Source organism: Orcinus orca, chromosome 21 (assembly GCF_937001465.1).
Source record: "Orcinus orca chromosome 21, mOrcOrc1.1, whole genome shotgun sequence".
Classification (NCBI taxonomy): domain Eukaryota; kingdom Metazoa; phylum Chordata; class Mammalia; order Artiodactyla; family Delphinidae; genus Orcinus; species Orcinus orca.
Window position 1 is genome coordinate 27,463,083 of NC_064579.1, and position 23,360 is coordinate 27,486,442.

At 40.0% G+C, this 23,360-nt stretch overlaps 1 pseudogene; it reads right to left on the reverse strand.

Annotated features, from left to right (window-relative positions):
- Positions 1-19,096: 19,096 nt before the first annotated feature.
- Positions 19,097-19,218, reverse strand: LOC117197428 (uncharacterized; annotated as a pseudogene).
- Between the last annotated feature and the right edge of the window lie 4,142 nt (positions 19,219-23,360).

The following is a 23,360-nucleotide window of genomic DNA, read 5'->3' on the forward strand; positions in this document are numbered from 1 at the left end:
AGATTACTTCCAAGCTCTTGCCCTTTTATAGAGATCATGGAAATCTAGGCAGAAACAGTAAATCTGGTTATCTACCCCAACTGAGAATGAACGGAGACCCCATTTTACATGGCCCCACAGGACACCCAGGCTCCAGTTCTGCACCGTCAAGGAAAGAACCCATTCCCTGAGATTTAGTCCATTCCTTACACAGGCTTTGTAGATCGGTCTCAGCCCTGTCCTTTGGACTAATACTCATGATTCAAAGGCAGTAGCTAGGTCCCTTGTAAGACATCTATTTCCAAAAATCAACATGTATAGTCCATTTCACCATTTGGTGACCCATCATCACCTTGGTGTGTGCAATCTTCAGCTTCCTTACTGTTCCCTATGCATTGAGTTTAACATTTAGACCCAATGACAATTAACACCACCTAAGTTTGGGTGGCATTTAGTTCAAGCAGTTGACTCATGAGTGCAGTTACTTAAAACCTCTGAGGCTTTTTTTCCTTTTTTTTTAATGCCCTGCCATGAAGCCAGATTTATCATGTCTCTACTCGCCCACCATGAGATGGTGTAATACAGAAACAATCAGAGGCTGGCAGTCAATGTGTCCTCTTAAAACTGCTATTCAAACAAATAGGGATCCAAAATCACAGCTCAAAGGATTTATAATCAAATGGAACAAAATAAAAAAGAAAAGAAACCATTAATCTATACACAGTAGAGAACTGCAACCCCTCAAGAGACAGATTATCCAAGTACCCATCACATCCCTTAGTCTAGTACCCCGAATACATCAATCATCATTAATGCAATTCTAAAACTGAGAAATATTAGAATGTTTTCACATTAGGATAGAATGTAATAGGAATTCTATCTTTTATAATTAAGTTTTGCGATGCATTGAATTTTGGAAATCCATGAAATTATTTAATATCCTTAACTAAATACCATATAGTATATATGCTGTTTAGGAACTCAGGAAAGCAATTTTAGTAAAAGTTTGTATTACCATGTTTAAACTTAAATAACCACATAAATGTTGCTTATACCACATATGAAAATCTTTTTTATTTTTTTAACCAGAGAGTATTACCAACTCACGAAATGGCAAGGAATATAATTTTTTTCTATATTTCCTTGTCTCTTTATTTTTAAAATTGAGGTATAATTGACATGTAACATTATATTAGTTTGCATATTTCAGTTTAATATTTCAAAAAAGAAACCTCTGTCAAAAACTTTGTATGCAAACACAGCTCCAAATAATATAATATAATTTACTTACTGCTTGAAAAGTCTTTGACATAGATAATCCAAAGTTTCAGCACATAAGACTGTGAAGACGAGAAAGATGACCCTAACTGGATAATAAAAGGGAGATACTGTGCTTCCAACTAGCATTACGGAGAACTAGAAGTTTTCTCTTTTTAAAAGTTCAGTTCAAAGAAGAGTCCCAAAGCCCTGCATCTATCAACTTTATAAAATAATTATGATATGTTTGAAAACCAATGATTGTAACCTTTCTCATGTTTCTTCTAGGAAACAAAGTTTTGATTTCATGGTTGAAAAACAATGCATGTTTTATGACAGTTAATTTGAAGAACATAGGACAGAAAAAAGAATAAAGGAAACAAGTCATCCATTATCCCCATCCAAAAATTCTTATTAGTATTTTGGTCCATTCCGTGTTCCATGAGTACAATACTGCTAGGTTCTGCAATGGCACTTTTGTGTTCATGCATGGGAGTAACAGAATATTATGCATTATTTCTCATCTCCTGTTGCCTTCTGAATTCTCTTGGTACAAAGAAGAGGGCACTTTGTCTCGTGCTCTGGGTGTAGATATGCCAGAAAACTGGAACTGGCAGGATGGTAAAGTTCTAGCTGACAGAAAAAGGAAGTAAAATTTTTCCATCCACCAAGAAAAGGGCGATACTTTGGAGAAACAATGAGCGAATGTACAGATCAAAGGAAGTTTTGAACCAGTTAGGCTGGCAGTCACTTTTAAAGGACGATGTAATATCTTATTAGGCCGCATGACCAGAGATCATTCTTAACTAAAAGAAGCATGCTATGGAGTTTGTGAACCTTTGGCTTGTAAACCTTGGATAAACTCTAATGTATTATGTGCTCGAAAATAATGTGCCTTTTTTCTCATATTAAGGGCAGATATAACTGAAATAAATGTCATTATTTGCAGATGTCAAGCCTGTTTATTCAGTATATCATAAGCAATCTACAGAAATCTACTAGAACTAACAAGTGAATTTAGTAAGGTTATAAGGTTAATACAAAAACGTGTGTTCTAGAAGCAAACAATTGGAAAATAATGAATAATCCTCTTTAAACTAGAATCAAAAAACATTATGCATTTAGAATAAACTTAATAAATGAAGTGCAGGACCTCTGCATTGACATCAACAGAATGTTTATAAATAGAGACGGTATGCATGGTTGGGAAGCCTCAATATTGGTTAGTTGTCGTTCGTCTACAAATTGATACACGGGTTCAAGGTAATCACAAAAATAATTCCAACAGGCTTTTGTGGAAACTGTCAAGCTTACTCTTTCTTGCATTTATATGAATGCAAATGACTTAGAATAGTCAAAGCAATTTTTAAAAAGAAGAAATTTAGAGTATTTAAATGGCCTCATTTTAAGACTTACGAAGATTCGATAAACCAGAAAGTGGTGAATTGCTTAAGTAGAGACATAGAGACTAATCAAGCAGATCACTTAGTGAAGAAAAATTGATCCACAGAATTAAATAACTGATTTTGGAGAAGGTGCCAAGAAAAGTCATTGAGGAAAGAAAAGTGTTTTCAACAAAATGGTGGGAGAATAAATTCATGCAAAGTGGACCCTAGACTTGAATATAAAAATCGAAAACTATAAATCTTTTAGAAGAAAATATAAGGGAAAAACTTTGCAACTCTGTTTGGCAAGGATTTTGAAGATGGGTAAAAAAATGCATTAACTATTAAAGAAACATTGATAAACTGAACTATATCAAAATCAAAAATATTTGTTCTGTGAAAGCACCATAAAGGAAAAAAAGTCAAACCACAGTATGGTATCAATTTTCAAAATATGCATATGTGATAAAAGACTTTTAATGCAACAAACCCACAGCAAAGATCATTCTCAACGATGAAAAACTGAAAGCATTTCCTCTAAGATCAGGAACAAGACAAGGATGCCCACTCTCGCCACTATTATTCAACATAGTTTTGGAAGTCCTAGCCACGGCAATCAGAGAAGAAAAATAAATAAAAGGAATACAAATTGGAAAAGAAGAAGTAAAACTGTCACTGTTTGCAGATGACATGATACTATACATAGAGAATCCTAAAGATGCCACCAGAAAACTACTAGAGCTAATTAATGAATTTGGTAAAGTTGCAGGATACAAAATTAATGCACAGAAATCTCTTGCATTCCTATACACTAATGACGAAAGATCAGAAAGAGAAATTAAGGAAACAATCCATTCACCACTGCAACAAAAAGAATAAAATACCTAGGAATAAACCTACCTAAGGAGGTGAAAGACCTGTACTCAGAAAACTGTAAGACACTGATGAAAGAAATCAAAGATGACACAAACAGATAGAGAGATATAGCATGTTCTTGGATGGGAAGAATCAATATTGTGAAAATGACTATACTGCCCAAAACTATCTACGAATTCAATGCAATCACTATCAAATTACCAATGGCATTTTTTACAGAACTAGAACAAAAAGTCTTAAAATTTGTATGGAGACACAAAAGACACCAAATAGCCAAAACAATCTTGAGGGAAAAAAACGGAGCTGGAGGAATCAGGCTCCCTGACTTCAGACTATACTACAAAGCTACAGTAATCAAGACAATATGGTGCTGGCACAAAAACAGAAATATAGATAAACTGAACGGGATAGAAAGCCCAAAGATAAACACACGCACCTATGTTCAACTAATCTATAACAAAGGAGGCAAGGATATACAATGGAGAAAAGACAGTCTCTTCAATAAGTGGTGCTGGGAAAACTGGACAGCTACATGTAAAAGAATGAAATTAGAACACTCCCTAACACCATACACAAAAGTAAACTCAAAGTGGATTAAAGACCTACATGTAAGACCGGACACTATAAAACTCTTAGAGGAAAATATAGGAAGAACACTCTATGACATAAATCAGAGCAAGATCTCTTTTGACCCACCTCCTACAGTAATGGAAATAAAAACAAAAATAAACAAATGGGACCTAATGAAACCTAAAAGTTTTTGCACAGCAAAGGAAACTATAAACAAGACGAAAAGACAACCCTCAGAATGGGAGAAAGTATTTGCCAACGAATCAATGGACAAAGGATTAATCTCCAAAATACATAAACAGCTCATGCAGCTCAATATTAAAAAAACAAACAACCCAATCAAAAAAAGGGCAGAAGGCCTAAATAGACATTTCTCCAAAGAAGACATACAGATGGCCAAGAAGCACATGAAAAGCTGCTCAACATCACTAATTATTAGAGAAATGCAAATCAAAACTACAATGAAGTATCGCCTCACACTGGTTAGAATGGGTCACATCAGAAAATCTACAAACAACAAATGCTGGAGAGAGTGTGGAGAAAAGGGAACCCTCTTGCACTTTTGGTGGGAGTGTAAATTTGTACAGTCACTATGGAGAACAGTATGGAGGTTCCTTGAAAAACTAAAAACAGAATTACCATATGGCCCAGCAATCCCACTACTGGGCATATACCCAGAGAAAACCATAATTCCAAAAGACACATGCACCCCAATGTTCATTGAAGCACTATTTACAATAGCCAGGTCATGGAAGCAACGTAAATGCCCATCGACAGACGAATGGATAAAGAAGATGTGGTACCTATGTACAATGGAATATTGCTCAGCCATAAAAAGCAACGGAATTGGGTCATCTGTAGAGATGTGGATGGATCTAGAGACTGTCATACAGAGTGAAGTAAGTCAGAAAGAGAAAAACAAATATTGTATATTAACGCATGTATGTGGAGTCTAGAAAAATGGCACAGATGAACCGGTTTTCAGGGCAGAAATAGAGACACAGATGTAGAGAACAAACGTATGGACACCAAGGGGGGAAGCTGAGGGGGGTGGGGGTGTGATGAACTGGGTGATTGGGATTGACATGCATACACTGATGTGTATAAAATAGACAACTAATAAAAAAAAGACCTAAAATATCTTTTATATGGAACTCTTAAAACTCAATATTATAAAGAGAGTAAATTAAAATGTATGGGCAAACATTTGAACAGATGATATTCAAAAGAAGAAACACGAATGGCTAACAAGCATATCAAGCACATTCACTATGTTTGCTACTGGAAAAATGCAAATTGAAACCTCAAATTAATGCCACCATACATCCATTAGAATGGATCAAATTAAAACTACCCACAATACCAAGTCCTGCGAGGATGTGGAGCAACTGGAACTCTCATACACACTAATGAGAATTTAAACTACTACAACAACTGTGGAAAATTGGCGCTTTTTTAAGAAGTTAAATATGCCCTTATTATTTGTCCCAGCAATTCCTTTTTACGTATTTATACAAGAGAAATAAAAGCATAAACCTACAAAATACTTGTAAACAAATGTTTATGATAGCCCCAAACTGGAAACAAAATGTGTATCAACCAGTGAATGGATATAAAAATGTGGTGTAGGGCTTCCCTGGTGGTGCAGTGGTTGAGAGTCCGCCTGCCGATGCAGGGGACACGGGTTCGTGCCACGGTCCAGGAGGATCCCACGTGCCGCGGAGCGGCTGGGCCCGTGAGCCGTGGCCTCTGAGCCTGCGCGTCCGGAGCCTGTGCTCCGCAACGGGAGAGGCCACGACAGTGAGAGGCCCGCGTACCGCAAAAAAAAAAAAAAAAAAAAAAAGCCAGTTGAAAGAGTGTACACCATATGATTCCACTGACGTAAAATATTAGAAAATGCAAACTTATTGATGGTGACATCAAGCAGATTGCTGGTGACCTGGGGCTAGGTGTAGAGAGGGCTAGACCAGCTAAGGTCTTCTGGGGGTGAGGGATATGCCTTGTCTATGGTAATAATATCCTGAGTGTGGATATATCTCGAAGTCATCAAACTGTACCCTTTATATTGATGCAACTTACTGCACAGAAATTATATTTCAATAAAGTTGAATTTTTAAAAAGCAAAGTTAAATTAAAAAAAATCAAGATACAAAATTGAATATAACCTAAAATAACAACAATGCAAAAGACAAGCGACCACAGTTAGTAAGTGGGTAAGCAGGGAGTTAAAACGAAGACGGTACTTCTGTAACATTACAAGTGATGCTTTGCCTCTGTGCTCCAACATTTGAAAATCATAATTTTTTTTTTTTTTTTTTTTTTTGCGGTACGCGGGCCTCTCACTGTTGTGGCCTCTCCCGTTGCGGAGCACAGGCTCCGGACGCGCAGGCTCAGCGGCCATGGTTCACGGGCCCAGCCGCTCCGCGGCATGTGGGCTCTTCCCGGACCAGGGCACGAACCCGTGTCCCCTGCAGCGGCAGGCGGACTCTCAACCACTGTGCCACCAGAGAAGCCCAGAAAATCATTTTATAATTTTAATCACTATTAATGGTAATAAAATTGAAAACACCACGGCAGAACACTAAGTCCTCTATGCTCTGATGGGAACACTCTTTGTTCCTGCATTGAGACAGAGGGGACAATTTAGCTGAATGAAATATTTGGAATGCTTTTTATACTGGTATAAGAAAGTTCTGTCACTACTGCTTTATGGATGAGAGAGCAGATAGGACCTCTGTCTCACATTAATGTATCCCTAAACTGAAGAGTTTTCTCTGCTAGTTCTCTCAGGACTCTCAATGCCATGGATGCTACGTTGTACTGTCCTGATGCTCTGTTCTAGACGGAAAGCTTCATCCTCAAATCTGGGGTTAGTGCTGGCTGCTGACGGCTCACAGTTGAGTCTCACGTGGAATTTATTGAGTCTCCTTGGAACTGTCCTTAGCCAAAGAGAATTTCTTTGTTCAGGTTATAGCTTTTCCCCAGGAGCAGCCTGCAGACAGTGACTTGCCCCACTCTAGGGTATGTGCCTCAGTCAATCCTGGACAAATTTCAAGACCCATCCTAGCACCAGAGTTCCCGCTGGGACTGGCTGATACCACTATTACAAGGGCATCACAGGTGACCTTCTAGCTCTAATTCTAACTTCCTTCATACCATCGTATGTATCACTAGATCATTCCTCAGTGAATTTCCTGCCTCAAATTCAGTATTGAGGGATTTCCCTGGTGGTCCAGTGGTTAAGACTTCGCCTTCCAATGCAGGGGGTGTGGGTTCGATTCCTGGTCGGGGAGCTGAGATCCCACATGCCTCATGGCCAAAAAACCAAAACATAAAATGGAAGCAATCTTGTAACAAATTCAGAAAAGACTTTAACAAAATTCAGTATTCAGGGGTTAAGTATCCCTATCTCAAAGACTGAGTCTCAGTGACTTTGACCTTAGACAGTGGGTACTAGAAGTAGTCTGATAACAAGACTTTATAATGAGATCTTAAAATTGTATCACATCTGCTATGGTCCGAATGTCTCCCCTCTCCAAATCCATATTTTGAAATCCTAACCCCCAATGTGATGGTATTGGGAGGTGGGGCCTTTAGAAGGGGCTGAAGTCATGAGGGCAGGACCCTCCTGGATGGGGTTAGTGTCCTTATAAAAGAGACCCCACAAAGCTCCCTTCCTCCTTCTATGTGTGAGGACCCAGCGAGAAGACACTGGCTATGAACCAGGAAGAGGGCCCTCAACCAACCAGGCTGGCACCTGATCTCAGACGTCCAGCATTTAGAATTGTAAGAAATAGGTCTGTGCTGCTGATAAGGTACCAGGACTATGGTATTTTGCTAGATCAGCCGGAACAGACAAAGACAACGTCTCTTGCCAATTGTCTGGCTATCACTGGTACTAACTGGCTTTTGGGTAGTCCCCAGTATGCTGTGGCCATGAAATTGCTAAAATGTCACTGGTGGTGAACAGGGATGGGGTGACGGTGGAGGACAATGCTCTGGCACGAGCAACGTCTCCAGCAACTGAGAGGTAAGTGGGAGTCATAATAGAAAGGATGATGGCAGTAGATGACTCTAGCTGAATGCCATAGCAGTACTGGAGAGAGAGAAAGCGTTACTGACGACCAATTTAAGCAAAGTCTGACAGTCCTTTGGACATCGCTGGTAAGCATAAAAATAGAAACGCTGTCTCCTGAAGCCAGAAAGATCCGGTCCAGGACTTAATTACAAGGGTAGGGAAGCTCTGGAGAAAGCTGATTTCTATCCGGCAATGCTGCTACCCCAGAGTCAGGGCCCTGGACAGGAAAGGGGTGGGGATGGGATCCTGAGACCTGGGATGGAGACTTCAGGGCCTATGCTCTACAGAACCTTGAAACCCCAAGTCCCCCTACACTTCCTGAGCCTGCGAATTGCCCCTGCCTTTACCTATTACCGCCCAGTGGTCTCCCCTTTTCACATCTGAAAGGTAACATAGAGGCCTCTGCTATACAAGGCAACATGCTTTCCTTTAGAATCTATCTCACCTCACTCAGCTCCACCAGAGAATGCAAGGGGCACATCATCACTTAACCTGATAGGAAAGAGTTGGGTCCCTAGAGGCAGTAAGAGGCTACACCGGGGTCCACACTGGAGAACCAACCAAACAAACAGAAACCACCATTGATTGGATGAGTTGCTGAGAAACAGAAGGCTTGTAATACTGCCCCCTCACCCCCGGAGGCTGCATTAAAGATAAAAGTGGGCCCTGGGGGAAAAAAAAAACAGCAACGGAAGACCCAAGATTGCTGATGACAATAAAATGCAACAGGTAGTGAAGCAGTTACAGGCGACGAACCCCCCTCAAGAGCTCTGTAAAACGCAGAGGTTCAAGGCGTTTGAGGGCTGGCGGTGCTGCTCACAGGCGGGAAAACATCGTGCGCTCCTTTAGGGATAGGAAAATAAGAGTAAGATGAATGACGCATTTCAGTGGCAGAGTAAAGGGGCTGGACGGCTACATTAGAAGTGTGAGGGCACTGAAAAAATAGTTTAAATAATTAAATTAAAAATGCTTTCATGATATGCCTGGGAATATTACAGGAAACTCGGTGGTGGTGGGTTTCATGGACACTGGCTAAGGCGGAAGAACAAAGAGAGCGCACAGCTGCTGTCCTCACCTTAGGTCGGCGCAGGCAGCAGGTGAGTGTGAAGTCTGGTCCTTATTAGAATGTACACGTGTATGTAATTCACTAATATTTACGACAGTTTTGTTCACCGGTGGTGATAGACTATTGCTCGGTGAGCCACTGAGGAAGGGTATTTTCTGTTTTAAAAATTCACAACTTCAGGAAAGCACAAGGAAAAATCTACGATCACCTTTCTCCTTTTAAGAGACAACTTGCGGAAATTAACCCAACTGAAATGATTTCCTTTAGCAATCCGAAAAGTTTAACAGGTTCCGTCAGCAAGTTTACAAACCAGGCAGATTCAGCAGACTAATGTTTCGGTTTTGGGGTAAAGCGGAACATAATTTCAACATCGGCTTTGCCAAGTACTAGCTCTGATACCTGGGGTACCTTGTTTAATGTCTCCGAGCCGCAGCTTTCTCCTTGTGAATACATGGGCACTGCCTAGTGTCATTTTAATAATTTAATGAGTAAATTGGGATAAACCACCTGACGGAATGTGGCTTATTGAATAGCAGTTGTTTTTATTAACCAAGTGAACTGAATCAATATGATTTCCAATCTCTTCATATTGTATAAAAAAATCTATATTAGCTTAAATCTGATCTAATAGGTGTCTGTTGAAGTTTGTATGTATGTCTTTTTTAAAAAACTGTGATTTTTAAATATGTGAATGAGAAAGTCCTAAATCTTCTGTAGAGAAAAGGTAAAGGTAAAACACATAGATTGAGAGCCTCCACAATGTTTAGAAGACCGTGCTTTTCACCCACTCCTACCAGATCGTATACATAACAGGAGAACTCAGAAGTTCATAATAAAGAAATATTATACGTGTTTGCTACTAGTTACTATCCGTAATCAGACGGGACTCTCCAGAAGCACATTAACTCACGTGCTTCCTGACTGTATTTCTGAGTAGTTTTCACAGGAGTGCATATATAAACGACTACTCAGTGAGATGTAAGCTAAATAAGGGAGCAAATATTTGCCCATAGAAATGCTCATCAAAGATTCTTTTTTCTGATTTTATACAGAAATGAAAATTATAAACAATGTTGAATATCTTGTAGTAAATTCACTTAATATACTATACGAAATCTATTAAAGCTACTGTAGGAGGAAAGGACATTTCTGCAAAATCATTTATACAATATAATACCACCAAAATGAACATGTAACTCTATGTTTGACATTTTTGGAATTTTATGTCAGAATGTTATGAGTGTTTATCTTTAGGCCATGTAGTTACGTCTTTCTTCATATCTAGGTTTTCACATCAATAGATATTTTTTCTTTAATTAAGTATATGATTAATAAAAATAAAAGAAAACATACATTCATATGTTGTGCATATGAAGTTTCTCCCCTTTTCAACACACGGAGAGTGAAAAGTTGCTCTCTTAGGAGATTTTTTTTCCCCTGTAAAATAGTTATAAGCTTTCTCCTCTTTGCAGAGTCTCCAATGAGTCTATATATAGATTTGTTCATAAAGGTGTAAAAACACTAAAGTCCTTAAAATCACCATCATCAATCATGGAATTTCTCTCTGCTGTGAGTTCTTTGAACTTGCGGGTATGATCGCAAACAAAACCTTCTTTTTAAAGTTTATTTTATTGAAGTCTAGTTGATTTACAATGTTGTGTTAGCTTCTGCTGTACAGAAAAGTGATTCAGTTATATATTATATATGTTCTTTTTCATATTCTTTTCCATTACGGTTTATCACAGGGTATTGAATATAGTTCCCTGTGCTCTACAGTAGAACCTTGTTTTGTATCAATTCTAGATATACTAGTTTGCATCTTCTCATCCCAAACTCCCAATCCATCCCTTCCCCACCCCCTTCTCTCTTGGCAACCACAGGTCTGTTCTCTTTGTGAGTCTGTTTCTAAATCTTTCCATTCCTCACCAGTAAAAGGCTGGTTGGATCTGTAATTTCACTAACACGTGAGTGAAAGACACAGTCCACAAGAGTGTAAACTCTTGTGGGGAAAAGAGCCAAAAAAAAAAAAATTCATTCTTTTTAAGAAAGCACTCTGATAGCAGTCCCCAGAGATTGAAAACATTCAGAAGCCAAGGCAAAACAAAACAAACAACTGTGTCCCTACCCTGATTTAGTCTCAGGTGTATTTACTGTGTACTATTAAACATGTTTTTAATTAGACTCCACAATGATAATTTAAGGTACGCTAAGTATCTGTTGGTACTTTCAGGACATGTTTTTTTTTTTAACCGGTATGCGGGCCTCTCACTGTTGTGGCCCCTCCCGCTGAGGAGCACAGGCTCCGGACGCACAGGCTCAGCGGCCATGGCTCACGGGCCCAGCCGCTCCGCGGCACGTGGGATCCTTCCGGACCGGGGCACGAACCCGTGTTCCCTGCATCGGCAGGCGGACTCTCAACCACTGCGCCACCAGGGAAGCCCCCAGGACATGTTTTATAGTGCAATAAATAGAGATAAAAATGTGGCTTATAAGTTCCACATAGCTTGTACCTAATCATAGTGAAGTGTACTATACACACTCCAAAACGTATTCCAAAGATATTTAATTCTTCATCCATGTTAGACTGTGTCACTTACAAGGAAATTCTAATAAAATTTCAAAATGCATAAATATGTCTTCTTTCATAAATGTACTGAAAATCTGCCTAAATAGAGAGGAGAGATGAGAATAAACTTACAGTGTACACTGTGAATAAATCTTGTACAACGTTCTGCTATTTTCCAAATTTATGTTGTCATAAGCTGTTAGTCGTTACCCAATTAAGCAACATACATAGGATTGGTAAAGTTTTCAAAGAGGCAATATATATATATATCACCAACAGGAATTTTATGTGGTAAAAATGTATTACTGAGTGTTTCACATTAAAACAAAACCAATAGCTGTGTTTTTATGGCTGGAAGGTCCATTTTGATGTAACACTCCAGGTATCTACTAGGAATCTGCTTCCCTCGGGAGATGACAACTGGTCAAAGAATGAATTAAATAAATTAAAATGAATTAAAAGTCGGGATCTCACATTCCAGTCCTTTCTCAGTGACTAACTGGCTGTGAAACATTTGAACATTCCCCATCTTATAAGGTCTAGGTTTCTTCTCTGCAGAATGAGTAGTTTTGACTATTTTAGTTCTAAAGTCTCTCAGCATTTTGTCTATTTGAATCACATTTGTATCTCTAGTGTGTAGAACAAGGTCTAATCGAACTGAAGTAATTCAATAGACTCATTCTGTACTAGATTTATTGAATGCACAGAAAAGCACCAGGGCTGAAAATAAAACTTAACAAAAGCACACATTGTACAGGATCTTGCATTATTTAACAAACAGGTTGGTCAAAGATTCCAGCCTAAAAATTCTATGAGTCCAAAGAGCCAGAATTGGAATCAATCTAAACATTCGCCTTGGGAAACTTTAATGATTTCAGATCACGATTTTTCCTGTTTAAAATTTCACTTGCATATTCTTGGGTAATTATACATTTTCTTTAGTGAAACAGTTTACAGCTCTTTCAATTCCCTGAACTGCCTCAAATATCTTAATTATTATTATAGCCTTAGTATATCTTTTTTCATAGGTACACTAAAAGGTAAATTTCATCCCTATTTTAAAAAGGTCAGGGGACTTCCTTGGTGGTCCAGTGGTAAAGAGTCCACTCTGCAATGCAGGGGACGCAGGCTCGATCCCTGGTCAGGGAACTAAGATCCCACATGCTACAGGGCAACTAAGCCTGCGTGTCACAACTACTGAGCCCACGTGCCCTGGCTTGCGCGCCACAACTAGAAAGGAGAAAAACCACATGCCACAACTAGAGAGAAGCCCATGCTCTGCAACGAAGAGCCCACATGCCGCAACTAAGACCCAATGGAGCCAAAAATAAATAAAATAAAATAAATAATAAATAACTCTTTAAAAAACTAAAAAGGTCAGTCCAATTCCTCTACCAATTACCTTAAATATAAAGTTGGCTAGCATTTCTTTCCTAAGAGTTGGTTCTGTGTTCAAGATGATGTAAAGTGTTCTGTTTTTATTATGGCTAGCATTTCTTTCCTAAGAGTTGGCTCTGTGTTCAAGATGAAGTAAAGTGTTCTGTTTTTATTATGGATAAAGTATAATCATGAGGCTAGTGTTTAGGCTTGACTTTGGAAGTTTCTAAAATTTGGCCCTGATTTACCTAGGATCACCTACTAGGCACCTATCTTGTTCAGACTTGCATGAAACTCTCTGAGAGGGAAAGAAAATGAACTAATATTTACTGTGTCCACAGTATAAGATAATATATCCTGGAGCCTAAACACCAGAAGCTTCCACATAGGCCTTGCTAACGAGGATTTACCTTCTCATGATCACTCATTTTTAATCCCTCTTTACATAAAGAATGATTTGCTACAGTATTAGCAAGGGATACCAGTTCACATTGTGACTTCTATCCTACTGTGTGATGGTCTCCTCCCAGAATTCCAAGCAGAAAGTGGAGAACAAGATTCCCTTGACTTTGAACCCCTAAAATGTACCTGGGGTTCCTCATCCTCCTGAAACCCACTGGGGCCTTTCAAGCAGGAGTGACTGTGGGAGCCCAGGTCTCACACCACCCTCCATACCCCCAAGCTTTCTTCTCTCACACCTTTTCATACGTCCTCACACCAGCCCGAAATCAAGAAGGGATTTTACATGAACCTCCTGAAAAGTGAGAGGAAACTGGCCTTTTTCATATTTTCCATCTTACTAATGTTCTGGATTGTAGTAAAACCTTCTACAATCAGTTCACCAAACTTCCCTCTTGGTATTTAGATACGAGACTTGAGAGTTCCCTTCTCTGACATTTTATATGGTGGTGGTCTGTCTTAGGAGCTTTTAAAAGTCCATTTAAAAAGTTAAAGCTGAGAAGTGACTTCTCTGCTCTTGGCAAAGGTTCTGTCTTTCCCACAAACCAATGAAGAACGGTAATGCTTTGTGAATTTTACCCATGTATCTTACATTTTCCAGAAAGTCCTTGTTTCACAAACTCTGATATGCTTCTCTCAATAACAATATTTATTCATTAATCAGCCAATAATTACTGAGTAACGATTAGGTGTTAGGCATTTCTAAATCCTGGGCTATGATAGAGAATAAAATATACACAATATAAAACATTAAAAAATTAACCAAGCAATAAAAATCTACACAAACCCAAAAAGTCCTAAAGATTTTAAGCATGTAAGAGTCCACATATTAAGACAAATAGTTGCCTTGTGGTGACCAATAATTAGAACCCTAGACTATAAAATTCCATGATTTCAGTGTCATACTGACATAATCAAGAAGAGATTTCACATTTACATATTAGGCTAATCATTGCCAAAATTACTGTGCCCTCCCCAGCCATCCGCATTCCCCATGCTCCTATAGGAGGTTTGTGTATAACCCCTGTTAACCAACACTGGCCTCATTTCCACTACTTAAATATATACTGGTAGGGTTTCCCTCTATATGTACGGTATTTCCTAGTCACACTGAATCCTGTATAAAAGTTTCATGGGGGGACCAAAGAGGATCATTCTCTGCATGTATTCTGTGTATATTGCTAATACAGATCTATTTAGGACATTCATCTTTCGTGTACTCTCTTTACCAGCTGTGAAAAAGAACAATTACTCATTCATGAAGAATAGCCATATTTGATCATTAAGTCCTTCGCCAAATCTACTATCGTGAATTATTTCTTAACTTATAATAGGACTCCCATATTTGAAAGTTAACAGCATACTCATAAAATATGGAAAAGAATAACATAAAACAAAAGTAAATGCAGTTTCAGAAAGACCCGCGAGTGTTACTCTTTTTTCTAGCATTGCTGGATGCCTCTTGCTTCATACAAGTGATGGGAGGTTTGGTAAAATTCAGTTTCCTTTCAAAAATAGAATTTATTTTTTTCTACTACGAGGCTTTTAAGAAAGAGAAGGCAAGAGCTAAAATGACCTTTTCATTTCCCTTTCATGGACATTCTTAGTTACATATCTAAGTAATATTTCCCACTCTCCAGGGAGTATATAGGATCCGGACTCCCAAAACAGATGGAGTGTTCCCCTTACGTGTTCCAAAGATTTGTATTTAAAGTATACAGTTCATAGCCAAGCAACTCCCTCTTAAAATCCAGAGTCTGTCTGAACTGCCCATTTAGTAGCAAGTGTAGCTTGCACGGTATTCCCCCAACAATCATTCTATGTATTTTATTAACCATTAATCATGGAAGGTGGAAAACAGAGGATACGAAAAAGGGGTGAAAGTGGGAAGAGTTAATAACAGAAAAAGAAAACTGAAGCAGTTATTCTCAGGTTTTCCTTATAGAAATTTTGTATTATGTCTGCCTTATTTAAATATGTGCAGGTCAATGACAAAATGTGTCATGAAGCCTAATAACCTTAGTAGAGAACAATAAAGAACAGCCTCTTGATAGCTGCTTAACCTGTCACTTCTAAGCGCAGATTCTCTGGAAACTATTGTTGAAAGTGGCAGAGGGAATCTGAGCTACATTAAAAAAATAAAGCGATGCCAAGGGGGAGGGGGAAAGAGAGGGAAGGAGTTTGGGAGTAGCAGAGGCAAACTATTATATATAGGATGGATAAACAAGGTCCTACTGTACAGCACAGGGAACTATATTCAATTTCCTATGACAAACCATAACAGAAAAGAATACAAAAAAGAATGTGTGTGTGTGTGCGTGTGTGTGTGTGTGTATACATACACATACACGTATAACTGAGTCACTTTGCTGTACAGCAGAAATTAACACAACATTGTAAATTAACTATACTTCAATAAAACTGAAGGAAAAAAAAAAAGTAAAGAAGGGAATTCCCTGGCTGTCCAGTGGTTAGGACTCGGTGCTTTCACTGCCGAGGGCGCAAGTTCAATCCTTGGTCGGGGAACTAAGATCCCACAAGCCACGCAGTACAGCCAAAGAAAAAAAAAGAAAAAAAGAAAAGAAAAGAAAAGAAAGGGAATCATTGCTTGGAATTAAAACCACTAGGCACAACCAGCTGGAACATCCCAAAACGCCAGTTATGCCTTTCATTGGATGATTATGTTTTATGAGTCAAGACATCACTGTTACTTAGGAAACCTTTTCTTAACGTTGTCTCTAGAAAAGTTGCCCATTTGCACTAATGTTCGGAAAGGCATCTATTAAAACAGTCCCTAAAGACAGTTTGCTGTCCCAGAGATATAAAACGTGGAAAAGCTGTTGTTTTTCCTCTATAATCACATGATTAGACAACCTTAATTCTTCAGATACAAAGGGATTTCTTATTCTTAAAATAAGGGCATAGTTGTTTTCAAGTCGCATGTATAAAATTGGTGTCACAGATGACTGTGAATGTACATGCTGAATGTGTATTTCTGAGTCATGCTATCCCAGTCTTTTCCTGAAATTGCCATTGGAAACAGTCCTTTTATGGCTCACTTTTATGGCTAAAACGGAATGAAATTTAGTTCTCACAAAAATAGTGAGTTTCAATTTTGTGTGTGCTGTCACTTTTTGAATTTGGAGCACTTCCCATCCACTCTCAAGCTATTGTGTTGTCTACATCAATCGTATTTGGTGTGCTCGCACAGTTGTGAAACGTCTCCATGAATTCATAACTAGCTAAGAGTCCCAGCTGAGCACTTAGAAGCAGGGGGACAAAATTAAAGTTGGGTTATTGCTCATCTCACCAAACTCTTTCCCTTCCATTGTTTGGTTTCTGTTGAGAGTCAGTGATGGACAGAAGACACATCACCTGATGCCAGAAAGAACAGACCCCTCAACCCTCCCTTTACTCACATGACCTTTAAACAAATTGTGAAAAGAAAAATCGATGAGTCGATTTAATAAGAACTTGGAGAGATAGTTCTCTGTTAAACTCACAGATGTTATTTTTAACCAGTAATTTACAGGGGCATTTTGTTTGAATAATTGCTTATGATTTGGCTTTTCCATTCATAGATCGGCTAATGGTTGTTTGTTTACGGCTTATTCACAAATTGTGCAGTGATTCCCGTCTACAAGGGAAAAAGTCTATGGTATGTGTACTCAAATCATGCTATTTTCACTTATGAATTTAGGTTTGATGTTTGTATAATTAGCTCTGCTAACTCTTTAGCAACCAAAAATGTTTTCCTGAATACATTCTATTCATCTCAGAGGTGGGTACAAGGGCTGCAGAGAACCCAGGCGACTGGAAATCACAGACTTGGCCAAATGATCATCACATGTGATTTTCATTTTCAATATCCTTCTGGGATAGTATGTCTCTATTATAGGGTTATTGGTAGAAATCATTTTTATGGTGTTGAAGAAAGATGAACCAATTTGAACTTTATACGTATTCTGAACCACAACTTCCTTGGGGAAATAAACTACTCTTGCTTCAAAGACATTTTGGGCACTTATGTAATAAATGAAGCAGTGCTAATGGCATGTTGGCACTGACAGCCATGGATACGCTCCTCAACCAAACTAGCCCTGGACTCCTCTGAGCCCTTTTAGATGAGCTGGCATCCTCAGGCACATCCTCAAGAGACCAAGTTCAGCAAGATTCTTGCTAAGTCAGTTTATGCAGAATCCACCCTATCCCCAATATTTCCTTTTAGTAATTTTCTAGCCACTGACTCCACACTGCTTTTTAGCTATAAATCCCCACTTTTCCTTGTTGTATTTGGAATTGAACCTAATCTCCTTTCCCTACTACAAAACCCCATTGCACTGGTCCCTACACCTGTGAAGATAGTTAGTCTGTCTACTGTTTTAACAAGTATTGCGAATTTTTTTTTTTAATGTGACAACGCCTCTTTGTAATTTACTTCTGCATGTTGCATGTGGGTACAAAACCTTGACATTTAAAAAATTGATCGGGCTTCCTTGGCGGCGCAGTGGTTGAGAGTCTGCCTGCCGATGCAGGGTACACGGGTTCATGCCCCGGTCTGGGAAGATCCCACATGCCGCGGAGCGGCTAGGCCCGTGAGCCATGGCCGCTGGGCCTGCGCGTCCAGAGCCTGTGCTCCGCAACGGGAGAGGCCACAACAGTGAGAGGTCTGCGTACCGAAGGAAAAAAAAAAAAAAAGTGATGGAAATAAACTCAAAGTTACTTTAACTTCTATGGTATAACATTTCTCTGTGAATTATTTCCTGGAACATTTACAAAGGATACCAAACATCTTTTAAAGAATGTGAAGTTTCTTCCAAATGATCAGGTAGAGAACAAAACCATCTGTTTCTTCAACAAGTATTTATCATTTACTTATGCTAGGGGCTATGGGTGCAAAAATAAAAGTAACATATGGTCCTTGCCTGCAGAGGGCCTCAAACTTTGTGATGGACCAAACAGATGATGATAAAATATGCTAAGGATATTGTTAGAGAGATGCTCAGGGTTTAAGGGGAGTAGAGAAAAAGAGAGAACCCAATTCAGACTGAGGAATGGAGAAAAAAGGAGAAAATTTCTAGAAATGATCCAAGGCTAAATCCTTAAAAAGAGAATACACAGGTGATGGGCAGACCAAAAACAGGTGGGTTAGCATTCCAGTAAGAGTGGCCCCTGTTGTAGGGTCCTTCTCAATCTTGGGAGAAAACTACAAATCACTGGTTAATGGTGAGGGGAAGAGATGCCAGGTCACCCAGCTCCTGCTACGTCATGCTAAGGAACGTGGCTTTTAGATACTTTTAAAAAAAAATCATTTTGTTTTATCTTTATTTAATTTTGACCATGAGATAGTTGCATACTTAAGGTAGACTTTCTAATGGTTATACACAGCACAAGCCTGGAGGCATAGAGTCTGACCATTTCCGTCAGTATATTCCAGTAGAATAAAATAACGAGGATGAGAAGCTGAACATGGGCACTAAAAGTAGAGATAAAGAACAAAGGACGCAGTTGAGATATATTTAGAATGTGATACCGCAGAATCCTGTAATTAAACTGATAAGAACAGATACTACACTTAAGCTTAGCCAAAAGGCCAAGAAGTTTCTGTCCTCTACCTCAGCCGCAGACCAGAAAATCATTTTCTGGACACGGCAGATCTTAGGATCCCTGGACTTTAATACTTCAGGCCTAACTGAGGCTAGTACCTTCATTTTGAAAGTAGCAAAATTAAGTAAGTGTTTATACATGGAATCTTGAGACGGCCAACTTCTTCCTCTAATTGAATTCTAGAATGTAAGCCTCAAATTGTTAAAGATGAGGGGTGCCTTTTATTTACATTGAAGTGATGGCAAATTGTGAAGGGGCAGGAAGCAGAGTGGAAGTCTGGACATTTATATTCTTTAATTCAAGATGTAAGACAGGTTTCATTTGGCATAACTCAATATATTGAACTGTACTCATCTGCACTAAATGATTTTACAGGCACTCAGATGAAATGACGTTTTTGCAACTGTTGGAATTTGGAAGCGGTTTCCAAAGCCTCAAAGAAGCTCTTGGGTTTGGAATGAGTTCTGAGTGATCTCAGTACTTGTAAATAACCTTGGTGGGTGTCCCTGGAATGCCTCGTGCGATCAAGCATGAAGAGATCTTGAGTGTTGTCTAGAATTCTTTTATCTTTACAGCAACTCCACAACAAAGCTGTGCTTATAAAGCTTCTCAACAGAGACAGCAGGGACAGTACCCACTTCCCCTGTGTTTTTCAGATGCAGGTGGAGTCATGAGGATCATTCGTCTCTGATCTCATTGACGGTCAAGAAGGAACATGTGGTGGTGACCTTGTACACAATTGTCTTTCTGGGGAGAAAACAGCTTAACATTTGAGAAAGATACAAAATGAATGGATCCTTTAGTTTTTAATGATCAATTCTAATATATAACTTACTAATTATGGGAACCTCCTAATTCATGAAGATATCCAATTTGGGTGATTTGAGTTCAAAAGAGTAGAGCATCAACCAGATGGTCCAGTCCAACTCCATGTTTGTAGTGTAACTATTTTTTCAGAAGATTATCTTAGGACAAAAGAGAAAGGAATAAATGCTGTACGTCATTAGACAGCATCACTATGGAAACCTGTACTGATGAACCTTATTCTTCACCTGTGATTAGTAAGAGGGAAGTCCCACATCTACTCCTCCACTTGTTTCCTTCCTATTTCTATCACAGCAAATGACCTCAAATCTGGCTGGGTATGTGTAGATAAGTAGGTAGTAAAGATTATTGGCTTAGTATTTGAAGCCAACGGTGGAACACATTTGATTGAATGCCAAGGTGTGTGTGTGTGTGTGTGTGTGTGTGTGTGTGTGTGTGTGTGTGTGTGTGTCTGTGGTATGAGACGCGTGTCTGTTTTTTGAGTTAGCTGCAGAAATGATCCATGTCTCTACTTCCAAGCCACATTCTGGCAGACGGTGTACTCCAAAGATGCTCACACCACAACCCCTGACCTACAAGGTCTTCTACAGTGTCTTACTGCCATTCCTGTCCTTCTAGACCTGGGCAAATCCTGTGACCCACAGACTATGAACGAAGTGGCCGTGTGCCAAATGCAGGGCAGACAGGAGGGCAGGGGGCAGGGCACAGCCTTTGAGGGTGTGGCATAAACTAGTCAGATCCAGCCAGGCCCAAGATGGCAGAAGGTTTGACTTCCAGTAGACCTTGAGTCTCGGTCTACACTCATTATAACACACTAGCATCTAAATGACACACCCACAGGCATCATGACATACAAGTGGGCAGTGGTGCAATTCCTGGAAACCCCTGCCCCTTCTCCAAGATAGTTAGAATAATCCTCCCACTTGCTAGCCTATGAAGTTAACCAGCCCATGGGACTTCCCTGGTGGCGCAGTGGTTCAGACTCTATGCTCCCGATGCAGGGGGCCCGGGTTCAATCTCTGGCCAGGGAACTAGATCCCACATGCATGCCACAGCTAAGAGTTCACATGTCATAACTAAGGAGCTGGCGAGCTGCAACTAAGGAGCCCACGATCCACAACTAAGGAGCCCGCCTGCTGCAACTAAGACCCGGCACAACCAAATAAATAAATAAATATTAAAAAAAAATTACCCAGCCCATTAAAAACTAACCACCCTGAACCCTGGGGCCTCTCACCTCTGAGATGGCCCACATGGTGTCTATGGAGTGTGTATCTCCCTGAATAAACCTGTTTTCACTCTACTTTGGCTCGCTCTTGAATTTGTCCCTGTGTGAAGCCAAAGACCCTCACTTGGATGTCCGTCCCAAGGACTCTCCCAAGACCTGGGAAGTAACCATTCTTTCACATCCCAATTTTCCTGCAACAGAGGGATAGTCCTCTACAGCAGTGGCCCCCAACCATTTTGGCACCAGGGACCGGGTTAGTGGAAGAGAATTTTTCCAGGGACTGGGGAGGGGGATGGTTTTAGGATGATTCAAGCACATTACATTTATTGTGCACTTTATTTCTATTATTATTACATTGTAATATATAATGAAATAATTATACATCTCACCATAATATTGACAGGAGGCGGCGTTCAGGCGGTAATGCAAGCAATGGGGAGTGTTTGTAAATACAGATGATGCTTCACTTGCTCGCCATTCACCTCCTTCTCTGCAGCCTGGTTCCTAACAGACCACGGACCAATAACGGTCTGTAGCATGGGGGCTGGGGACCCCTGCTCTACAGAACTGGAAGCTTCTTCCTATTCCTGTCTCACACTTACCCTTCACTTTTTTTCTCCTGAATTCAGCCATCATGCTATAAGAGGTCCATGTCTTCAGAGAGAAGACAGTGTAGACGCTTGGGTTGGGAGCCCCAGTGAACTCTCTGCACTGACTGACATCCATGTGAGTGAGCCATTGGGACACCCAGTCTGGTCCAGCCTTCAGATGAAGTAGTCCCAACTCCTTGACTACAACTACAGGGACCTGAAGCAAGAACCACCTAGCTCAGGACAGTGTACCCGCGGTACCACGGGAGATGGTAAACTGTCTCACATTATGTTTGGCATGATTTTCTATGACACACCAGAATAACCGCTGAGGGGACAGCTGACATTTTTGGAACATCTCCCTAAATGTGAATAAGGTGCCCATATTCTAAGTAGTGCCTTTCCAAGATAGAGTCCAAAAACATACCTTTCTTAGTTTGCTTGTGGTTAGAATACAGACTTGAGCTGTAGATTCACAGATGCCTCCAGGCCTCAGCGTACAGGTGGGCAACTGCAGGAAAAAGTCTCCATGGGAAGAATTGACTCTGCTGGAAGGGATGGCAGCTGCGGACATGCTGAAGATTTCAAAGGTGGACTAATAAAGCAGTAAGGTTACGGGATTGACAATGGTTTGCACGTCAGGAGATAGCAGGAGGTCTACGGTTTAATGGTATGGTTTTGAGCATCATCCCTGCAATTTTATCCTTAAGTATATTTCTTTGGCCATCCCAACAATTCTATGATTCATGTAAGAACCTCTTAAAAATGCATTTTCTACTTAAACAACTTTGAATGCATTCCTTTTTTTTTTTTTGAAGTTAGAAAAAATGGTGCACGCATGACTCAACCTGGCAACTTGAATAAAGCCTGTGTATGCCAAGACTTCTAATGGTCACCAAGAGCACAGTTAACAGAAATTCTAGTGAAAGACGTTACATCATTCTGGCCTGCAGATTAAGAAAAATGCAGCTTGAAAAGGCACTTACATCACATCTGGACTTATCTCTCCAGATGGTGTCAAAGCTCGTTACCCCAAGAGGGGAAGCAAGCACAGTGTACCATGACTCTTCCAGTGGTTCTATTTTTTTTTTTTTTTTGTGGTACGCAGGCCTCTCACTGTTGTGGCCTCTCCCGTTGCGGAGCACAGGCTCCGGACGCACAGGCTCAGCGGCCATGGCTCACGGGCCCAGCCGCTCCGCGGCACGTGAGATCTTCCTAGACCGGGGCAGGAACCCGTGTCCCCTGCATCGGCAGGCGGACTCTTAACCACTGCGCCACCAGGGAAGCCCAGTGGTTCTAAATGTGATTCCAGCACCAGCATCACCTGGAAATTTGTGAAACATACAAAATCTCAAGTCCCAATCCAGACTTCCTGACGCTCTCGAATTGGAGCCCAGCAGTCTGTTTATCAAACCCACCAGGTGATTCTGATGCATGCTTAACTTTAACAACCCATTTTATGGACACCTTTCACAGGTCCTCTTTAAAAAGAAATGA